Source organism: Chiloscyllium plagiosum, unplaced genomic scaffold, assembly GCF_037043375.1.
Source record: "Chiloscyllium plagiosum isolate Xiang-an unplaced genomic scaffold, Cpla_swu_hap1 HiC_scaffold_32, whole genome shotgun sequence".
In the NCBI taxonomy this organism is placed as follows: domain Eukaryota; kingdom Metazoa; phylum Chordata; class Chondrichthyes; order Orectolobiformes; family Hemiscylliidae; genus Chiloscyllium; species Chiloscyllium plagiosum.
The window spans coordinates 32,127,572-32,148,804 of record NW_028270170.1 but is presented as its reverse complement, the minus strand read 5'-3'; the positions used below and the strand labels follow the sequence as shown (position 1 = coordinate 32,148,804).

Sequence of the window (21,233 nt, the reverse complement as noted above, 5' to 3'; positions counted from 1 at the left end):
GAGCGCCTTCCTGTCTCTCGACCAGGAGAAGGCATTCGACAGGGTCGATCACGAGTACCTGCTCGGGACTCTGCGGGCATTCGGGTTCGGGACGCAGTTCGTCGCCCGGATCTGACTTTTGTACGCTGCCGCAGATTGTCTGGTTAAAGTTAACGGGTCCCTGACGATGCCCCTTTGCTTCGGGAGAGGAGTGCGTCAAGGCTGCCCCCTGTCCGGCCAGCTGTATTCCCTGTGCGTGGAGCCTTTCCTGCGCCTCTTGCGGAGGAGGTTGTCAGGGCTGGTTCTGCACGGCGCGGGCACGGGGGTGGTCCTCTCGGCCTACGCTGACGACGTGCTCCTCACTTTCACCGACCCAGCTGACCTGGGGAGGATGCGCGAGTGCCAGGCCGTGTATCTGGCAGCGTCCTCCGCCAGGATCAACTGGGCCAAATGTTCCAGACTACTGGCCGGTCCGTGGCGGGTGGACCCTCTGCCGGAGGAGTTACGGGGGTTCAGCTGGAGTATCACCCATCTCCTCTACCTGGGGGTCTACCTCAGCCCGGCTGAGGAATCCTGGCCGGACAACTGGCAGGAGCTGGGGGCCAAAGTCTCGGCTCGCCTAGGCCGCTGGACAGGACTGCTCCGAGTGCTATCTTACAGGAGTCGAGTGCTGGTCATAAACCAGCTGGTGGCCGCCATGCTGTGGTACCAGCTGGTCACTTTGGTCCCTCCTCCTGGCTTTGTCGCTGACATCCAGACAATGTTGGTTGACTTCTTCTGGGACAAAAAGATGCACTGGGTCGCTGCGCAGGTTCTGAGTCTCCCTATTGAGGAGGGCAGACGCTGGTGTGCGTCTGCACCCAGGTCGCGACATTCCGCCTTCAGACCTTGTGGCGATACCTTTACGTCGAGCCTCCTCCTAGGTGCTGCGCCCTGGCAACGTATTTTTTCCGCCAGGTGCGTAACCTCAACTACGACACGCAGCTCCTGTTCGTTGACCATGACGGTTTGGAGGTCGCCCTCAAGACACTGCCTGTCTTTTACCAGGACCTGATCACTGTCTGGAACATGGTCGAATCGCGCCGCGCCTACCCTCCGGCTGGAGTAGCGGCTGTCGTCAGGGAGCCGTTGCTCAGGAATCCGCACCTCCGTACTCGCGGGTTCGAGTGGCTGTCTGAGGGGAGGGCCGTGGCGGCGAGGGTGACCAGGGTCGGGGACGTGCTGGGTGCCGGGGGCCTGGGCTGGACGCTGCCGCAGGACATAGCCAGCAGGGCAGCGGTAGACGTCCAGTACGTTGCCACTGCCATCCGACGCCTCAAAACGGCGGTGCTCGGACCCGACGTAGTGCACCAGTTGGAGGACGCTCAGGTGTGCGGTGGGATCCCGTCCGCGCTCACCCCAGCCCAGACGGAATTTCACATTGGCCCCAAGGTCCCGTACTTCCCACGGGAGCCTGTGCCCCACAATCTGAGCCGCCTCTGGAATTTTAATTTTGTTCCCTTCCGGGGATAAAAAGGAGTGCCTTATACAGACTGCTGCTGCACACCATCCACCTCTTCTCCCTCATTCACCGTCCGGACATGCCTTGGCGTGCCCATTTGCCACTGGCCGGTGGGGATCCCCAGTGGAAGGCTCTCAACGCGGGAGTCCTCCCCCTTTCTCTTGGGGTTCTGGGGTGGAGGGTGCTGCACGCAGCAGTCCCCTGCAACCGCAGATTGCGGTGGTTCACGGACTCCCAGCCCAACTGCTTGTTCTGTGGCGCTGTGGAGTCCGTGGACCATATATATATATTGGGTGTGGGCGTTTGCACTCCCTTTTTGATTTTCTGAAAAACCTCCTCCTCTGCTTTTGGTTGCACTTCAGTCCCACGCTCCTGATCTTTGGGCACTCGGCACGGAGGAGGGACGGCAGGTCTGAAGACCTCCTCGTGGGTCTGCTCCTGGGCCTGGCCAAACTGGCCATCAACAGGTCCAGGCAGCGGGCCGTGGAGGGGGTCCTTAAGGCCGACTGCCTGCTCCTCTTCCGCGGTTACGTTAGAGCCGGGTGTCCTTGGAGAAGGAGCACGCGGTGTCGACCAACACCCTGGAGTTGTTCAGGGAGAGGTGGGTGCCGCAGGGAGTGGAGTGCATTATCTCCCCCTCCAACTCTATTTTGATTTAGTCCCTACCCTCCCCCTCACTGTTTTGATCACACAGCACTGCCCTTTGATGTGAAGGGCAGTGTTTGTCACTGGCCACCCGGGTGTTTTCCTATCTTCCTGCTGGTGGAATTTGAATAAAGATTCGTGCACCTTGTGTCTCTCACTGTGTCTCACACCTGCACACATACACCATGGGTGCTGGGGAAAACATAAGCACTAACACAGTTAGGTGGTAGTGTGGGGATTAAATTTAAAAAAAAATTAAAAAACAGAACAGGAGGGTCACTGTGTCTCACACCTGCGCGCGCACACACACAAAGAAAGAAAAAAACAGGAGTCTCTGGAGTTGTTCAGGGAGAGGTGGGCGCCGCAGGGAGTGGAGTGCATTATTTCCCCCTCCAACTCTATTTTGATTTAAATCCCTACCCTCCCCTTCACTGTTTGATTACACAGCATTGCCCTTTGATGTGAAGGGCAGTGTTTGTCACTGGCCACCCGGGTGTTTCCTTTCTTCCCGGTGGTTGAAATTGAATAAAGATTCGTACACCTTGTGTCTCTCACTGTGTCTCACACCTGCACACACACAATATGGGTGCTGGGGAAAAATAAGCACTACCGCAGTTAGGTGGTAGTTTGGGGGTTAATTTAAAAAAAGAGAAAAAAAAACATAAACAGGAGTCTCAGAGGTTCTGTACACTCAGAGAGCCAGTTCAGAGGAAACCAGATCCATTGTCAACTACGATGCTTGTGCAAATAAAGGGTGACTTGATGACCGGATTCCGGCCTCTGTGGAATTATTTCTGATGTGAGTTGTGACTCATATCCATTTGGAAATGTGCATGTTTGTGCAGCCTGGGACCCTTCGCTCAATGTCTGATTTGAACCTAGCATGCTTACCCTGGAAATGTATTTGGAACAATGAATATGTGAGGACACTGTTTATCTTTCAAAAATGTCCATCTGTTCTGACAAATCGAAACAGACCTCTGGATCCAATTGGGTTTGAACCCAGAAACAAACAGAAATAGAAATCACTGGAAGAAGTCCAGCAAGGTCTCGCAGCACCTGTGGAGGGAAAACAGCATTAATGTTTTGAGTCAAGTGACGCTTCTTCAACTCTGAAGAAGGGTTTTGAAGAAGGGTCACTGGACTAGAAACCTTTATGCTATTTTCTAACCACTGATGCTGCAAGACCTGCTGAGTTTCTCCAGCAATTTCTGTTTTTGCTTGTTTTAGATCTCCAGTATTGCAGTTCTTTGTTTTATTTTAACCAGGCCTTCTGCCCCAGAGGTAGACCCACTACCAGAAGAACCCAATGTAAGGTCACTGTACAGTTGTGAATAGCCATAAATGTGTGTCCCCATTGTGCTTTCAGTTATAGAGAGAGAGGTTTTTAAGATGTATACACATGAAACATTGAGAAACAAATGAACAGTTGAAATTATGTGTGGATTTTGAGAACTGTATGAAATTCAGTTACTGTGGGAAATAGCAACGGATAAAGAAGGACAGAACTATTATCCTCAGGGTGAATCAGGATGGCTGTAGATTTCTCACTCCTTGCTCCTGTAGAAATAAGAAGTGACGAGGAGTTGGGCATCTTCCAGCCTCAAAGGCGAAATTGAGATTGCCACAGAACAGAAAACCTGAACAATTAAGACTGGCAATTTTTAACAGGGCTAGGCAAACTGTACTACAAGCTGTATTGTATTCTAGACCTTATTGAAGAGCAGTAAAATCTAAGGTGGAAATGTATTGAAGACCTTGTATGATCTATCTCCAGCCCTCCAGTTACTTAGGAATGTGTTCAGTGGCAGAGTTCAGGAAAAGAAGAGGATTATTAATTAATATTGTGATCAAAATTGTGTAAGTTTAGATTCTCAAACTTATGAAGAGTATGTATCAGCAGACTGGGGAACTCTTCAAATTGTCTCCACAGTCCAATAGAAAAGAAGTCCTGAAAGGTATCAGTTTAGCAGAAAGTTAAAGAATTAAGATAGGACTGTTATTTCCCTGCACTTGAGTCTCTACTGAATAGTATTTGGAAACAGGTTAAGTTTATTTTAAAGTTTGTGTTAAGATCATTTTAGCTGCAATGTATATGCTGTTTGGTTAGTTTGTTTACTTTCTTTTGTATGTTAAATTTATGGATTTGTCTCATTACTCCAACTATAATTTCTCCATTTACCAAGTCACTTTTTAAACCAACTCAGTGTCATGAGACCTCCATACGTACCATCAATTAATATTTTGTCTTTTATTATCACCCCTGGAAGACAAATTATATCATGATCCATTATTATGCTGCTCCAGTATCTCTTGATTTACCTCCTAGACTTGGACAATAAGGAAATAGTTCTCACTTTGAGATAAAATATTCAGAACCCAGGATCATTTGATTTTTTTTATCACTACTTGATAAAAAATATTCCCAACTCATCTTTCACTGCTTAGTAGATTCTTAACATATTCTGTTCAAAATACTGGCAAAGTCTTAATACACATTTCCTTTCCTGATGCACCCTTTTCTGAGGATTTCTTAGACATTCCTACTATTACAATTGGTCTCCCATTTAAGCTTTAGCAACTGACTTTGGTACGTCTTATCTTATTGCAGCAGAAACACATTATTTCCTTATTCATCCATCCCTTTTGGTTGGTTGCAAGAAAGCTAACTTGGAAAGTATTCCAAGCTCAAATGAGCATGTGTTTTAAAGAAGCCAAGTTAAGCAGACTTCTTGAATTACCAAAAGGACTGAGTTCATTAGTTACTAATGCACGAGATATACAACCAGAACAGGAACAACAGGTGAGTCCAAAAAGATAAAAGTTATTTTTAAAAATCCATCTCTGAATTGCTCATGAATTATACATTGCAACTGTTGCAGTGGAGGTTATTGGTAGTGTTGATATTGATAGTTGAACAGTTGTTTTTTTTAAGAACCTTGATTTTAAAGGATGGTCAAAGTGCCTTTGAACAGATTCTTTTTTTTAATTGGTTGCAATACTCAGAATTAGAGAGGGTCTTTACCTGTGATACAGCATAACTAGAGGATAGTTCTTTGACTGCGATATCTCCGCATTCAGTCCCTCTAGTCCATTCCAGTAGAATTGAAACAGGTTTTCGTTTAACCTCTGTCCTTATGGAGACTTAAAAGTACAAGATGTGTCTGCAGTTTGGGACCTAATCCATAGGGGAAGGCTTGCCGCTGAGCAGGGGTCATCAGCCTCTCATTATCTTTCTAATCACCAGAGATGACAAGTCCAGTTTATCTTAAGTTAATTTGACAGCTTTAGCTGTTACATCTCATTGGATCCATACAGAATTGTTTCACACTTGCAGCTACCAGGCCCCTACAACAATTTTAGTGAATTATGCAAAGAAATACAATCAGTTCCATGTTCAAATTGTATCTCACTTATTCAAGTGAATATTGAGTGATTTGGGAATAAAACAATTTACATTTGCTGATCATTGCCCAAAACTCAAGGTGTGTTAGAAATTGTATCTTTGAAGATTACGATTAAAACTTATTTTCAAGAATGTCCTAATGACTGGGATAAAATAATTCTTTTGTTACAGTTTTCCATTTAATGAGTCCACAGGATTCAGTCCCTTTGAATTGATATGTGGGCATGAAGTCAGAGAATTAGCAAATTGTTTAAAGAGAAATTTATAAACCAATTTTCAGAAACTGCACATTTAGCCCACGTTTCAAGTTTCAGAGAGAAACTAACCTCAGCATGTGCGCTGGTCAAAATCATCTGGAAAGCGTTCAACAACAATGAGAACTGGAGCAAACAAAATAAAATTAAACTTCAAAGCTGTGTGTTGGAGACAAGGTATTAATATTATTATCTGTCTCTGAAGAATCATGATTTGGAGATGCCGGTGTTGGACTGGGGTGTACAAAGTTAAAAATCACACAACACCAGGTTGTCGTCCAACAGGTTTAATTGGAAGCACGCTAGCTTTCGGAGCGACGCTCCTTCATCAGGTGATTGTGGAGGGCTCGGTCGTAACACAGAATTTATAGCAAAAATTTGCAGTGTGATGTAACTGAAATTATACATTGAAGAATTGATTGTCTGTTAAGCCTTTCATCTGTTAGAATACAGTGATAGTTTCACTTCTTTCATGTGTAAATCACAAAACCCTTTTTTTTAAAGTTGCATTCTCGGGTTAGCTGTTAACAATGGTGATAGCTAGACAATATGTTGAAGGTGTTAGCCCCCTGTGTTCTCTGTCTATGACCTGATGGTTAGATTGATTCTAATCTAAAAAGTGAGATAACAGAGTTTTACATAAATTCATGCAGTTTTTGAGCTCAGAGTTCTACATGAATGTATGCAGTTTTTGAGCAAAGTGCAATGTAACTCTGCAAGTACAAAAAAATTCACCACACAAAATATATGTGTGCATGTGGGTCTTTGTCTGTCTGTGTGTGTGTGTGTGTGTCTGTCTGGGGTGGGGGTTGTCTGTGAGAAAGTGTGTGTGTGTGTGTGTGTGTGTAGTGAGTGCAGAGTGTCTTAAGTCTGTGAGGGGGTGCATGTGTGGGAGTGTGTGTGTCTATAAGGGTGTGTGTGGGTGTCTGTGTGCATGTGTGTGTGTGTGTGTGTGTGTGTGTGTGTGTGTGTGTGTGTGTGTGTGTGTGTGTGTCTGTGTGCATGTGTGTGTGTGTGTGTGTGTGTGTGTGTGTGTGTGTGTGTGTGTGTGTGTGTAGTTTAATGGTGATCACCTGTAATGTGACATGAACCCAAGGACCCGGTTGAGGCCCTCCCTATGGGTACTGAACTTAGCTATCAGCCTCTGCTCAACCACTTTCCTCTGCTACCTGTCCCGAAGTTCACCGTGGAGGATGGTCACCCGAAGGTTTGAGGCTGAATGTCCTGGACCCACCTTGTACATGGCAGGTACTCATGTGACTCAGCCAATGTTGTCTATCTTATACGTTGCAGGCAAGGATGCCCGGAGGCATGGTACATTGGGGAAACCGAGCAAAGGCCAAGACAACGGATGAATGGGCACTGCACAACAATCAACAGACAGGAGGGTTCCCTCTCAGTTGGGGAACACTTCAGTCGTCCAGGACATTCAGCCTCGGATCTTCGGGTGACCATCCTCCAAGGTGGACTTTGGGACAGGCAGCAGAGGAAAGTGGCCGAGCAGAGGCTGATAGCTAAGTTCGGTACCCATAGGGAGGGCCTCAACCGGGACCTTGGGTTCATGTCACATTACAGGTGATCACCATTAAACTACACACACATACACACACACACACACAGATATTCCTACACACACACACACTCTCACATACACACAGACACAGGTACACACAGACGTGAACAGACACCCACACACACCCTTGTAGACACACACACTCCCACACATGCACCCCCTCACAGACTTAAGACACTCTGCACTCACTACACACACACACTTTCTCACAGACAACCCCCACCCCAGACAGACACACACACAGACAGACAAAGACCCACATGCACACATATATTTTGTGTGGTGAATTTTTTTGTACTTGCAGAGTTACATTGCACTTTGCTCAAAAACTGCATACATTCATGTAGAACTCTGAGCTCAAAAACTGCATGAATTTATGTAAAACTCTGTTATCTCACTTTTTAGATTAGAATCAATCTAACCATCAGGTCATAGACAGAGAACACAGGGGGCTAACACCTTCAACATATTGTCTAGCTATCACCATTGTTAACAGCTAACCCGAGAATGCAACTTTAAAAAAAAGGGTTTTGTGATTTACACATGAAAGAAGTGAAACTATCACTGTATTCTAACAGATGAAAGGCTTAACAGACAATCAATTCTTCAATGTATAATGTCAGTTACATCACACTGCAAATTTTTGCTATAAATTCTGTGTTACGACCGAGCCCTCCGCAACCACCTGATGAAGGAGCGTCGCTCCGAAAGCTAGCGTGCTTCCAATTAAACCTGTTGGACTAAAACCTGGTGTTGCGTGAGTTTTAACTCTGGAGAATCAGTAAAAGAAAAGTTCATTGACTTCATCAAATCAAGAGAAAACTCAATGATATGAATAATGTAGTGACTAGAATCACAGACTCTTCGGTCCAACTCATCCATGCCAACCAGATATCCTACATTAATCTAATCCAATTTGCCAGAATTTGGCCCATATCCCTCTAAACTCTTCCTATTCATATACCCATTCAGGTGCCTTTTAAATGTTGCAATTGTAGTTGCCTCCACCACTTCCTCTGGCAGCTCATTCCGTACATGTACCAACCTCTGTGTGAAAAAGTTGTCCCTTAGGTCCCTTTTAGGTCTTTCCCCTCGCACCCTAAACCAATGCCCTCTAGTTCTGGAATCCCCAACCCAGGGAAAAGACCTTGTCTATATCCTCCATCCATGCTCCTCGTGATTTTATAAACTTCTATGAGGTCACCCCTCAAGCCTTCAATGCTCCAGGGAAAAAAGCCCCAGCCTATTCAGTCTCTCTCTTTAACTCAAACCCTTCAACCCTGGCAACATCTTTGTAAATCTTTTCTGAACCTTTCAAGTTTCACAACATCCTTCCTAGAGGTGGGAGACCAGAATTGCACAGGATATTCCAATAGTGGCCTAAACAATGTCCTGTACAGCTGCAACATGACCTCCCAACACCTATACTCAACGCTCTGACCAATACAGGAAAGCATACCAAACGCCTTCTTCACTATCTTATCTACCTGGGACTCCACTTTCAAGGAACTATGAACTGCACTCCAAGGTCCTTTTGTTCAGCAGGACCTTACCATTAAATGTATACATCCTGTCCTGATTTGCCTTACCATAAAGCAGCATCGCACATTTATCTAAATTAAACTCCATCTGACACTTCTTGGTCCTCCAAGCCATGCACCTTCCTGACTTGGAAATAAATCATTGTTCCTTCACCGTCACTGAGTCAAAATCCTTCTTGACTGCATTGAGTGAGTAACTACACCAGATGGACTGTAACCATTCAAGAGTGCAGCTTACCACCATCTTCTTAAGGACAACCAGAGATGAGCAATAAATGCCAGCTCAGCCAGTGAAGCCCATATCACCTGAATGAGTTAAAAAAGAAAGCTGAGTTAACATGTTAAATTAGCTTAGGACTGGTTAACTGATTTAAACTAGATATGAGAAAGTGTTATAACAGATAGCATCGAGATCAATGATCCACGGCTGCAGACTACAGAACTAATAACTTAGAACAAACTAGTTCCGCCTAGAGATATTTCTATCTCAATAGATGGAGCTATTCAAAGTTTCTGAGTTAAGTCTTTTAGGCCAACTGTCTTAAATGAGCAGATTGATGGCTCAGCAGTTAGTACTACTTCTCACTGTGCCAGGGACCTAGGTTTGATTGTAGCTTGGCTAATGATCTGGGTGGAGTTTGTATGTGTTCCCTGTTTCCGCCAGGTGCTCTGGTTTCCTCCCATTGTCCAAAGATGCGCAGATTAAGTGGATTGGGCATACTAAATTGTCACAAAGTGTCTTGGAATGTGCAGGTTAGGTGGATTAGCCATGGCAAATGGAGGGTTGCAGAGATAGGTATGGATAGGATGCCCTTTAAAGGGTCAGTGCACAACAGGTGGGCCAAATGGCCTCTTTCTGCACAGAAAGGATTCTATGATTATAACAACATTATCGGCTTGATATTTTTGTTTAAATAGGTTAACACTTACTGCAACACAAATTCCCAGCTCAGCGAACAGAACCACAATAACACTTACTCTTTGATACAGTACATAGGTTAGCTCTGTGATGAACAGAATACAATAACATTTTCATCTATTTGTTTGGCAATAAGGCTGGTGATGTTGGGGAGGAAATAATGTGAGTTTGAATACACATTTCACAATTAGTACACTTTACTTATATTTATGGGAAGCGAATAATCAGGTATAAAAATTATTCGGCACCAGTATTTGAAAAATCAGTACTGAAATCATAGGTTATTCAGGGCTGCATCTGATTTCAGGATCAGCCTCCATTTTAATGTATCCATGAGGAGCTGATCTGGCCTCATATTACCAAATAAGCCTATTCACGTCCAAATACTGCCATTGCAGCACTAACAATGACATTTCTGCTGCTATGTATCTGTGCATTGCAATCCCATTGATAGCCCCAGCCCCGGCCCCTCTCACTATTCAACTTCTGCTCCAAATCTCAGCCCCTGCTGCTTTTTGCTTGTCATCAGATTGCAATCTGGCAGATAGGGAAAGCATTAGGCCACAGCTCACTTGGTCTTCATGTTATAACATGCCAAGGACTCCAGATGCAAAATGCCTTTTCATAAAGTGAAGTGTAAGATGAACACAAACTGAAACAGCCACGCAAAAGCATGAGTAAAAAAAGTGCTACCAAAAGACAGAAAATAAAGGGACAATGGAAAAAGTGTTCAGCATGGAACAAAGGAAAGCAAGAAGCCCTCTATAGAGAGACAAAACAACATGAAAAATATTTTATTATAATTTTATAATCCTCATTGTCTGAGAAATAATATTGTAGAATAGAAATTGTACAAAGTTAAAATACTCAAGTTATTTACTTATCATTAAAAATGGTAAATTGGCCCTTATGTTGATTCTAATCTTGTGGTGTGAATCCTCCATTTGTTCATTTGTAAGTTGACATGTAAGGGCCATAGTGGTCATAGAATCATATAACACAAGTCAGTTTTAATAATATACCTGATATATAACTGCTTTGCAATGTCATCAAAACCTCAGTATCCTCCTTCAAATCTGAACTCCAGTACGAATCCTGTGACCTGTGAAATGTGTGAAAGGTAAATGTAGGCTTGATATGACCTCACAGCAAAACGACTGTGAACCCAAAGTATCCGACCTCATGGCCCTACCTGAGCACAATAGGGTTATTGGTAAATTTAGTTCCAAAGTGGAGTTTTGACGTTTCAAGAACTGGATCAGGATCAGAGAATAGAATCTCTACAATTCAGAAAGTGACCATTTGGCTCATTGAGTCTGCACTGACCCTGTGTAGAGCATCCCACCATATCCCTGTATTTACCTTGGCTAATCCACCTAACCTGCCCATCCCTGGAAACTATGGGGCAATTTTTAGCATGGCCAATTCACATAACCTGCACATCTTTGGCCTGTGAGTCCTGGTGCTGTGAGGCAGCTGTGCTAACCACTGTGCCACTGAGCTGCCCAGGGAATATGTTACCAGGGAATATATATTTATTTTTATTTGGTTCCTTCAACATTTTTGATGATTACTGGAGATTTTAATCCTTAACCAAGACCATATAAATCTCCTTAATCTAAAACCTATGGGACACACACAATCCTTTGTCTTGTCATGAGTCCAGTTTAATTTAACAAGCTAATTTTTTGTTTGTTGGTTTTTCCTGGTTGAAATTTACAGACCTGGTAGGGCAGTTTATAATGCTGTTTCCTGGAATTAAATCTTAAATTAGAATATCAGAATATATTCAAAGTACTAACTTGAAGTGTTAATAGGTACTTTGATTAAAGTTTATAGCCCCAGTGCTCATGCAATGTTCATGAGAAACTCATAAAATCAAATGACTTGTAATGTATTTTTCCCAAAAGACATCAAGGTAATTCAAATTTATAATACAATCAAATCATCATTGGTTAGGCCACTGTTGGAATATTGCGTGCAATTCTGGTCTCCTTCCTATCGGAAAGATGTTGTGAAACTTGAAAGGGTTCAGAAAAGATTTACAAGGATGTTGCCAGGGTTGGGGGATCTGAGCTACAGGGAGAGGCTGAACAGGCTGGGGCTGTTTTCCCTGGAGCGTCAGCGGCCAAGGGGTGACCTTATAGAGGTTTACAAAATTATGAGGGACATGTTTAGGATAAATAGACAAAATCTTTTCCCTGGGGTCAGGGAGTCCAGAACTAGAGGGCATAGGTTTAGGGTAAGAGGGAAAAGATATAAAAGAGACCTAAGGGGCAACTTTTTCACGCAGAGGGTGGTACGTGTATGGAATGAGCTGCCAGATGATGTGTTGGAGGCTGGTACAATTGTGACATTTAAGAGGCATTTGGATGGGTATATGAATAGGAAGGGTTTGGAGGGATATGGGCCGGGTGCTGGCAGGTGGGACTAGATTGGGTTGGGATATCTGGTTGGCATGGACAGGTTGGACCGAAGGGTCTATTTCTGTGCTGTACATGTCTCTGACTCTATTACTCTATGACTCTAGTCTGACCTGCTCCCAAAGTGTGTAATAACATCTGAGAACAGGTAGATTAGGAAATATCTACAAGTTATATTATTTTTTCAGAAAAGCACAATTTAATTGAAGGTAATATAAATTGAAACCATGGGGAATAGTCAGCAGGTCCAATCCAACTGTGGAGAGAGGAATAAACGTTTCAGATCTGCGACCATTGAAAGCTGATGAATTTCACTCGTATTTTATATTTTTATTTTAGATTTCTAACATTCCTTTTTTTTTGCATTTTTTATTTAGTTGAAGTTGTCTTTTGCCTTTTTAATGAAAAACATACATAAATGGTGCAACAGGTTAGGTGAATTGGCCATGCTAAATTGCCCGTAGTGTTAGGTGAAAGGGCAAATGTAGGGGAATGGGTCTGGGTGGGTTGTGCTTCGGCGGATCGGTGTGGACTTGTTGGGCCAAAGGGCCTGTTTCCACGCTGCAAGTAATCTAATCTAATAAAAGATAATGTAGAAGAGTTTCAATAACTGCACGTTCAAATCAAGATTTTTCAGTGAAAGTTAATAATCTCTACACTCTTGATGCTTGGCCAGTGAACAAACAAAGCCAAAAGAAAGGTTTTACTTTCCAAAAAGAAGGCCTGGCTCCAGACAGAAGGAGTAAAGGTTATTTTACCCTCCCAAATCTCTTTCTGAATGCTTGGCCAGTCCTCTTGCGTCAAAGAGCGATGAGGAACAAATATGCACACAGCGCTGCATGCACACAAGCTCGTCCTTTGTATTGTGAGGCCTCTCCATTCACAAAGGACGGCTGGAAGTAGTGTGACTAATGCACTATCCCAGGCCCTTTTGTTTGTGCCATAATAATTTCCATGTGAACAGACATGACATTGAGTCCAGCTGGAAGAATGAAATGTTAGGTCAAATTATAGAACTCAATCACTGCCTCAATACATTGAGCTTTTGTATGGAATTGAAAGGGTGAATTTTGTTCCCAGTAATTCTTGAAAGACAAGTTATATCGCTACTGAAATGGAAAGTAATGATCCCAAAATGTGAGGTTTTTTTTAAGAAGCTGCTGTTTCTGTTGTCTGTATATTTCTTCTATAATTTCATTCGCGTGTATATTTTAGACATGGCTTTGACCCTCAAGTTAAAGCACCACCAGACATCCATCTCTAAGGAGAGAGCAGCCAGATGATTATAGTGACTCTTATTTATTTCATCTTAAACATTTTTACTACCATTCAAATTTGTACTTAAATTAAATACCAGATACAATGACTTGGCACAACAGAAGATGGTTATTGTTGGGGGTCAGTCATCGCAGTTCCAGGACATAGAGTCTGAGTCAGAGAGATGTACAGCACAGAAACAAACGTTGTCCCTTAGGACTCTTTTATATCTTTGCCCTCTCACCCTAAACCTGGCTCAGTGGTAGATACTCTATCACTGCCCAACAAGAGACCTATTGATTTGATTGTATTATAAATTTGAATTACCTTGATGTCTTTTGGGAAAATCTCTCCGAGTTCCTCAAGGTAGTTTTCTAGGACCAATAAATAGGAAGTGACAAGTAACTTGTGTATCACACAAATGCCAGGTACTTACCATCCCGATGAAGGGCTTATGCCCGAAATGTCAATTGTCCTGCTCTTCGGATTGTGAATGTGTTGCTGGAAAAGCGCAGCAGGTCAGGCAGCATCCGAGGAGCAGGAGAATCGACGTTTCGGGCATGAGCCCTTCTTCAGGAATGAGGAAAGTGTGTCCAGCAGGCTAAGATAAAAGGTAGGGAGGAGGGACTTGGGGGAGGGGCGTTGGAAATGCGATAGGTGGAAGGAGGTTAAGGTGAGGGTGATAGGTCAGAGTGGGGGTGGGGGCGGAGAGGTCAGGAAGAAGATTGCAGGTTAGGAAGGTGGTGCTGAGTTCGAGGGTTGGGACTGAGACAAGATGGGGGAGGGGAAATGAGGAAACTGGAGAAATCTGAGTTCTCAGAGAAAACTCAGAAATCTGAGAAAACTCAGATTTCTCCAGTTTCCTCATTTCCCCTCCCCCCACCTTGTCTCAGTCCCAACCCTTGAACTCAGCACCACCTTCCTAACTTGCAATCTTCTTCCTGACCTCTCCGCCCCCACCCCCACTCTGGCCTATCACCCTCACCTTAACCTCCTTCCACCTATCGCATTTTCAACGCCCCTCCCCCAAGTCCCTCCTTCCTACCTTTTATCTTAGCCTGCTGGACACACTTTCCTCATTCCTGAAGAAGGGCTCATCCCCGTAACGTCGATTCTCCTGCTCCTTGGATGCTACCTGACCTGCTGCGCTTTTCCAGCAACTCATTTTCAGCTCTGATCTCCAGCATCTGCAGTCCTCACTTTCTCCTCCTGCTCTTCAGATTGTGCCTGACTCACTGACCATCTCCAACAAGAGAGAACCCGAACCATTCAGTGGAGTTACCATTACCAAATCCCCCACTCTCAACATCCTGACTAAATTGGACGAGCCATATAAATACAGTGGCTGAAAAAGCAAGTCAAGTAACTTACCTCCTTAACCCTCCAGCATCTAACCATCTCATACAAGGCACAAGGTACTCTTTGGTGGGTTGGTGTGGGCTGAATGGCATGCTTCCACTTTGTAGGGATTCTATAAATCTATTCGATTTCTTTTGTATTTCATCTGTTGCATGTCTTAGCTTAAAGGATGGTTCAGAAAAGATTTACAAGGATATTGCTAGGATTGAAGGATTTGAGCTGTAGGGAGAGGCTATTTTCCCTGGAGCATTGGAAGCTGAGAGGTACCCTTACAGCATCGGAGGCTCAGGGCTGTCCTTATAGAGGTTTATAAAATCATAAGGGACATGGATAGGATAAATAGATAAGGTCTTTTCTCTGAGGTGGGCAAGCCCAGAATTCTGTAAATGCTGCAATTACAGCATTTAAAAAGCATCTGGATGGGTATATGAACGTGAAGAGTTTAGACGGATATGGGCCAAGTGCTGGCAAATGGGACTAGATTAGGTGAGGATATCTGGTTGGCATGGACGAGTTGGACTGAAGGGTCTGTTTCCATGCTATACATCACTCTGACTCTATGATTGAACTTCTCACCCATATATATCGGTAACTCAGCCAATTGGCATCCAACATGTAGAAATAATTGAGCTACATGTGTACTTGCTTTTCAAGGGTGGAGACAAATTGACTCCAACTGTAATTTCAAGCTGCATAGAAATGACCAACAGTCATATATTCAGGCAAAAGAATTGTAGAATTAAAGATTGGTTACATCCCAGGAGGGGCCCACTTGGTGCATCATGTCTATGTTGGCTTTCTGCAAGAAAAGAATCAGCTGGTCTCAATATCCTGCCCTTTCTTTGTAATCATGTAAATTTATTCTCTTTATGTGCTCATCCAATTCCTCTTTAACAATCTTGACTGATTCCATCTCCAGTCACACTCTCAGGCAGTGCATTCCAGATTCTAACCATCCACTGCATAAGACAGTCTCTCATGTTGCCATTGGTTTGTTTGCCACTCATTGTATACCAACATTCCTGATTTCTCGATTCTGTTCCATGATTTTGAATTTTTCTATTGACTCAATTTTCTCTTCTCTGGGGGAACAACTCCAGCTTCTCCAACTGTCAGGATACATGATGTCTTCCTCATCTCGTAGGGTCATAGAGATGTACAGCACAAACAGACACTTCTGTCCAACTCGTCCATGCTGACCAGATATCCCAACCTAATCTTGTCCCATTTCCCAGCACTTGGCCCATATCCCTCTCAACCTTTCCTATTTATATACCCATGTAGATGCCTTTTAAATGTTGCAATTATACCAGCCTCCACCACATCCTCTGGCAGCTCATTCCATACACGCACCACCCTCTGCGTGAAAAAGTTGTCCCTTAGGTCTCTTTCATATCTTTCCCCTCTCACCCTAAACCTATGCCCTCTGGTTCTGGACTCACCCACCCCAGGGAAAAGACCTTGTCTATTTATCCTAACCATGCCTCTTATGATTTTATAAACCTCTATGAGGTCACCCCTCAGCCTTCGACGCTCTGGGAAATTAGCCCCAGCCTATTCAGCCTCTCCTTATAGCTCAAATCCTTCAACACTGGCAACATCCTTGTAAATCTTTTCTGAACCCTTTCAAGTTTCACAACATCTTCCCAATAGGAAGGAGACCAGAATTGCATGCAAGGTTCCAAAAGTGGCCTAACCAATGTCCTGTATAGCTGCAACATGACCTCTCAACTCCTATACTCAATGCTCTGACCAATAAAAGAAAGCATACCAAACACCTTCTTCACTATCCTATCTACCTGTGACTCTACTTTCAAGGAGCTATGAACCTGCACTCCAAGGTCTCTTTGTTCAGCAACACTCCCTAGGACCTGACCATTAAGTGTATAAGTCCTGCAACACCTCGGATTTATTTAAATTAAACTCCATCTGCCACTTCTTAGCCCATTGGCCCATCTGATCAAGATCCTGTTGTAATCGGAGGTAACCTTCTTTGCTGACTACTACACCTCCAATTTTGGTGTCATCTGCAAACTTACTAACTATACTTCTTATTTTCATATCCAAATCATTAATGTAAATGACAAAAAGTAGTGGACTCACAGTGAATACAGCACCAATCCTTATAGCATTCCTCTGGTCACAGCCCTCCAGTCTCAAAAACAACCCTCCACCACCACCCTCTGTCTTCTACCTTTGAGCCAGTTCTGTATCCAAATGGCTGGTTCTCCCTGTATTCCATGAGATCCAACCTTGCTAATCAGTCTCCCATGGGGAACCTTGTTGAATGCTTTACTGAAGTCCATATAGATCACGTCCACCGCTCTGACCTCATCAATCCTCTTTGTTACTTTTCCAAAAAACTCAATCAAGCTCATGAGACATGATTTCCCATGCACAAAGCCATGTTGACTATTCCTAATCAGTTCTTCCCTTTCCAAATACATGTAAATCCTGTCCCTCAGGATTCCCTCCAATAACTTACCCATCACTGACATCAGGCTCACTGGTCTATAGTTCCCTGGCTTGTCCTTACCATCTCTCTTAAATAATGGTATCTCGGTAGCCAACCTCCAGTCTTCTGGCATCTCACCTGTGACTATCTCAGATACAAATATCTCAGCAAGGGGCCCAGCAATCACTTCCCTAGCTTCCCATAGAATTCTAGGGTACACCTGATCAGGTCCTGGGAAATTATCCACCTTTATGCGTTTCAAGATATCCAACACCTCCTCCTCTGTAAAATGGACATCTTTCAAGATGTCACCATCTATTTCCCCATATTCAAATCCTCCATGTCCTTCTCCACAGTAAACACTGATGCAAAATATTTGTTTAGTATGTCCCCCACCTCCTGTGGCTCCACACCTCCTGTGTCTTGCTGATCTTTGAGGAGTCCTATTCTCTCCCTAGTCACCCTTTTGTCCTTAATGTATTCGTAAAAACCTTTTGGATTCTCCTTCATCCTATTTGCCAAAGCTATCTCATGTCCCCTTTTTACCCTCCTGATTTCCCTCATAAGTATATTCCGAATGCCTTAAACTCTTCTCTGGAACTATTCTTGTCAATCTTTTCTGCATCCTTTCTAATGTCAGCACGTTCTTCTGAAACTGTGTGGTGCACTGAATTCCACTTAGGCTAAGCAAGATCTTTTAATAAAGGTTTATTATACATTCCCTGCTCTATAAAAGAACTCTTCCTAAAACTCAGGATCACTCTTTAAGTGCTTTCTCAATCTGCCCTTCCATCTTCAACATGTAGGATTGGAGATAATTTACTGAACAGGGTAAAAAAAACTGTTCAAATCTAATGTTCAACCAAAACTAAATTGTCTCCAAATTCGTATGTTGAGCTCCAACAGAGCAGATGCTGCTTGTCTCTCTGCCTGTGCAAAGAAATGCAGCTCCAGGTCATAATTCACTTCTTCCCTGAAAATGGGCCTTTATTCAATCATTGGGAAAATGCCAGGCCTCTTCCGAGCAGCCCTCACACCTTGACGTGGCTCCCAACCCTTCCCCCATCAAATAGATCGGTCCTGGATGTTCTAAACCACTATCTATATTCTGGAAATTTCTTCTTGACAAAAATGGACGCAAATGAAAAAGATTCCAGCAGCGAGGGGGCGATAGTGATGGAGGGTTCTGGTCTAGGAATTGGGGCAAATTCTATGAGACCTCCACCTACTATTGTCAGTGGTGAGGGAGGATAGCTACAGCATTGCAACAGACTCTTGCGGGAGAAAGGGGACATTTGATGGGAGGGGGTGATGGGAAGGGAGAGCAGGCAGACAAAAGGAATTCCTCAGCTCAATGAAACCCACACAATCATCACATACATCAGTGTTTGTCCTTAATTTTTTTCTTGTTTGTAATGACTTGTTGCCATTCAAAGAAAGAATTCCTGCATCATGAATTTGGGTGGTCAAATCTCATGCTACAATTTCATCTTAGCTTCCGAAATGCTAATTCAGATTTTGAGAAAAAGAATATTAGAGGACCAGGATCTCAAACCCAAGATTAAGGTCATGTTTTACCAGCAGTGCAGCATCTGAGACTTATAGCAGACACCTCAAAACAAAACCTGGGCACACACTGGATGGTGCCATAGCGAGATCTTCCAAATCTTGTGGCTCAAAAAGTGATCCAAAAACGATGCCCTCTCCCAGCATCGAGGTGCTAATCACTGGAAACCTGTTGTGCTCTACAGGACATGTCATGCACACCCCGACACAAGGTTCCTGAAGCAATTACTCTACTTGGAACACGACTATGGTAGGAAACCCTTCATTTACCAACACAAGCCTGATTGCCTGAAAATAGCAGCCATGGGAGTTGGGGTTGTTGTCTTAGATACCATACCCTGTATTCAACCTGGCAAGGTTAGCACTGTTGCATGAGGGGCCATTACCCACAGCCTAACCATCTAAAAAAAAGCTGGCAATAGCTAAATGGGGCTAGAATTCTTGAATTAGATTTGGCTTGCCACTTTTGAAGTCCACTTCCTTCCATTTCTGCGTGAGTGGATGACCAAAGATCTAGCTCCTCGTAGTTCACATTTGCTGAAATGTAATCATTGAAGATGACATATTCTGCTAAGTTACTGAGTTTTATTGTTGGATAAATAATGCTATTTACCTGTCATAGAGTCTTAGAATCAGAGACATATACAGTATGGAAACAGGCCTTTTGGTTCAACTCGTCCATGCTGACCAGATATCCTACGTAACTCTAGTTCCATTTGCCAGCAATTGGCCCATATCCGCCTGAATCCTTCCTATTCATACACACATTCAGAAGCCTTCCAAATGTCGCAATTGTACCAGTCTCTACCACTTCCTCTGGGAGCTCATTCCGTATTTGCATCACCATCTGCGTGAAAAGGTTGCCCCTTAGGTCCCTTTTATACCTTTCCCCTCTCACCCTAAACCTATGTCCTCTAGTTCTGGACTCCCCCACCCCCAAGGAAAATACCTTGCCTAATTACCCTATCCAAGCCCCTCATGATTTTATAAACCGCTGTAAGGGCACCTCTCAGCTTCCGACACTCCAGGGAAAATAGCCCCATCCTATTCAGCCTCTCCCTGTAGCTCAAACCCTCCAACCCTGGCAACATCCCTGTCAATCTTTTCTGAACCCTTTCAAGTTTCACAACATCCTTCCTGTAGGAGGGAAATCAGAATACTCCAAACCATCATCTCTTTACATCTCAAAGCCTTTTTGTTTTAACCTTGCATGTAAAAGTAAGTAGCTCTGGATATAAGGTGAAAACATGAAACATTCCCTTTTAGATTGGGAGCTTCATACTAACAAGGAAGTTTGATTCAATAATTAAATTATTTGACTTTCCTGATGTACATTTACAGATATACAACTGTAATTTACTTCTATAATGTACCAGAGGAAAAGTTCAATACAATTTTAATTTTATGGTGTTATTATTAAAGTAACTTATCCTTTTTAAAGGTTGAAAAAACGTTATATTATCATTTTGCAGTCAGATTAAAGTAGATTTGATTTTCTATACTTAATATAAGTGATTACTACTGGCCATTTTCAAACATTTATTGCATGTGACAATAAATTTAATTCTAATTCAAATACTATGGTAGACCTTCCTTTCAAATGGCCATCATTAGTGCCATTCTTTTTTGCCAAAAATTGTCTAATAAGTCTGAAATAACTTCACAGAGGCTGGTAACCCATCACCAAGTCACTCTTTATTTAAACATGCACAGTACATGGACTCTGACCAGCCAGCTCAGAGTCCCTAGAGTGAGGACAATCCCTGAGACTCCTGTTTATATCTGTCAGCCAGGGCTCCCTGATTGACCTAGGTTAACAACCACAACCAGGGAACTGATACTCAATAAGATCCACCTGGTCAACATTGTTCCAATCACTACAGGGGCCATCAATAATATACTGGAAAGTGAACTCCCCTTTATATTAACACGGCTTCAGACTCACTCAAAAACAAAACATACGAGCAGTAATACACAGGCAAAATTTATTTGACTATCAAATTTATTCTCAAACAGCCAATATCTAAGTTGTTTTCTCTTCTGACTTGTATGACAAGAATAATTAAATCACTGTTTGCAGGAATAAAGTTATTTTTATCTGGCTAACTTGATCAAATATTCATTAGCTTGCCTTGAGTCCTTGTGGTGACCTGCACTTTGGGTTCAGTTCACCTATCATTAATGATAGCATGACTGAAGGTTGCCATTTTTATCTCATCCTGGTCACGCAATCTACTGTTTAATGAATAATGTACTGGAAACAAGGATTATAACTGAAGATATCTTCTTACGCACAGTGTAGTAACTACAATCTGTTGAGTTTCTAACCTTGATAACTATGGATTAACCAGCTTC

General features: G+C 43.3%; 1 protein-coding gene across 2 annotated transcripts in view; it reads right to left on the bottom strand.

The window, feature by feature from the left end:
• The window catches only part of LOC122539970 (gap junction gamma-1 protein-like), an 86,897-nt gene that overhangs the window by 23,960 nt on the left and 41,704 nt on the right, over window positions 1–21,233 (bottom strand). The window contains exon 1 of one of the 2 annotated variants that reach the window (XM_087977888.1): window positions 9,138–9,197. The exons of the other annotated variant lie outside the window; for it this stretch is intronic. The gene's annotated coding sequence lies outside the window, so the exon portion shown is untranslated. Of the gene's footprint in view, window positions 1–9,137; window positions 9,198–21,233 lie in introns of those variants that run through there. 2 annotated transcript variants of the gene reach the window in all.